Below are 2,500 nucleotides of genomic sequence, written 5' to 3' on the forward strand. Positions count from 1 at the left end.
ACCGAAGGTTGATCTTCTCACAAGTGTTCTCCAAAGAGTTTTTGCCAAAAGATCCTAGGGCTAATGCATAAGGTTCTATTTATAAGGAAAACAATTTGGAAACCCCCTTTGGGTCCCTTATGAAATAAATAATTAAATAAAAAATAATAATACAAATTAACCTAGTTGGCATGGGCCAAGTTGACCCATGGCATGCATGAGCCCATGGGTGAGCTAGGCTGGCTGACAGGGCCCTGGGCTGGTCTGGGCGCTGGGGTGCTGGGCGCTGGGCGCTGGGCGCGCGCGCTGGGCGTGCTGGTGCGCGCGGCGTGCTGGGGCGCGCGCGCGCTGGGCGTGCGCGCGGGGCGTGCTGGGGCGCGCGCGCGGGCGAGGCGTGCGCGCGGGGTACGGGCGTAGCGTGCGCGCGCGGGCGCTGGGGCGCTGCGCGCGCGGGACGCGGGCGTGCTGAGGCGTGAGCGCGCGCGCGCTGGGCGTGGGCGAAACATGCGCGCGCGGGTGTTGGGGAGGCGTGTGCGCGCGGGCGCTGGGCGCTGGGGCGCTGCGCGCGCGGGGCGCTGGAGAGGAGTGCGCGCGCGGGCGCTGGGGCGCTGCGCGCGCGGGGTGCTGCTGCGGCGTGTGCGCGCGCGCGCTGGGCGTGGGCGAAACGTGCGCGCGCGGGCGCTGGGTAGGCGTGCGCGCGCGGGCGCTGGGGTGCTGCGCGCGCGGGGCGCTGGCGAGGAGTGCGCGCGCGGGCGCTGGGGCGCTGCGCGCGCGGGGCGCTGTCGAGGCTTGCGCGCGCGGGCGCTGGGGCGCTGCGCGCGCGGGGGCTGGTGAGGCATGTGGGCGCGGGGCGCGCACTGGGCGTGCTGCGCGCTGCGCGCGCGCGCGGCCTGCGTGCTGTGCGCGCTGGGCTGCGCGTGCTGTGCGTGCTGGCCATGCTGAAGGGGCTGGCTTGGCCACCAACCTCACTTGGCACCTTGGGCATGTCTTGGCAAGCCCCATGGCATGTCAGGGGCAGTGCCAAGGGGCTGTCATGGCTGATCCATGGCACGGTCAAGTAGGCAAATGTGAGCCATGTTCTAATTGACCCGTGCCATTCTTGCAATCTTCCTAGGGCATACAGTAGACCCTAGGGAAGTCCTTTAAGCTTGGCCTTGACTCCGGAAGTGGCCCAATCATGGTTGTCCATGTGTGTCTAGGACTATGTCCTAGGGCGGTTTTTGATGGGGTCTTAACATTCCCCCTCCCTTCAAGATTATCCTTGCCCTCAAGGATCACATTGGACAAACTCAAGCCCCCATAGTTTTTCTTCTCCCCCATACTACTCTTAGGGAAATCCACTCTATGCCTCATTGGTTCCCGGTCATAAGCCCGGTTTCCTCTACTCTCTCCATAGTGGTCTCCCTTGTGTTTTCTCTCACGGTGGCTTACACCACTCTCTTGATGGTGACGTCTCCCCTCAAGGTAGGCCTCTTTGCCATAAGGTCTCTCTCTATTTTTTTCCTTTTCACGCCACCTATCAAGCCTCTCTAGGCTTTCATTTGTCTCTCTCCGCATGGCCTCCATGTCTTTCATGTCCATCCTTAATTTGGCCCTCAATGCGAGGACCTCATTATGGATGTGGTCAAGCTTTGAGGCACTCTCCTTGATTTCTTTAGTGCCCCCTTGCATGGTGATGGGTCGAGCTTGATGTCCAACCTTGGGTCCCCCACCTTCAAGGGTGGTCGACCCCTTCCTTGCACAAAAGGTCCAACCTTGGGTCTTCCACCAACTTGTGTGGTCGACCCCAACAAGAGAAACTACTCCTTTCTCCTCCTCGACCCCCAAACTTCAATTTCAACAATTCACACAAAAAAATATGGGATCCAACGAAGGACTCCCCCAACCAATTCACAAAGCTTGGGTTATCACGTTGTTTACCTCTTAGGAGGAGTGAGCACTTCTCAAAACAAATTCCAAGCAAGGAAGCCTCTCAACGAAATGACTTGATGCAAGCACCAATTAGTGCTAGGGCTTCTCACAAACTCCAAGCAAGATGGTACTCTCAATGAAATCCAAGCAATATGGGTTTCACCAAGAGACTCTCAATGAAAGTTAGGCTTCTCTCAATCTCCAAGCAAGAATCCTCTCAATGAAATCCAAGCAATACGGGTTTCACCAAGAGCTCTCAATGAAAGCACCATAAATGTTAGGGACCCCGGTCAAGTCCCCAAACACTTGCCTATCCAATCCGAAGCTTGTCTCAATGTGACCGAGTCTTAGTTCTTCTCTTGCTTGGTCCACGTCCAATGGTGGTCAAAATGACCAATAGGTTAATATGAGGTTAAGTGTTTAGGCTAGTATGAGTGTTGGGATGAAGGAGATGGATGAAGGAAGTGCACGGCTTGGAAGTGTGATGGGAAGCACGGCACTAGTTTGGTCTAAGGGTTGTCCGAAGTGTGTTGATGAGTGATGGCTAGGGCTGGCCGAAATGGAAGGGTGAATGGGCGGCTAAAGTTGTCCTAGAGTGGTAAGGGAGACA

This window comes from Juglans microcarpa x Juglans regia, unplaced genomic scaffold (assembly GCF_004785595.1).
Source record: "Juglans microcarpa x Juglans regia isolate MS1-56 unplaced genomic scaffold, Jm3101_v1.0 JmScfU0033, whole genome shotgun sequence".
Lineage (NCBI taxonomy): Eukaryota > Viridiplantae > Streptophyta > Magnoliopsida > Fagales > Juglandaceae > Juglans > Juglans microcarpa x Juglans regia.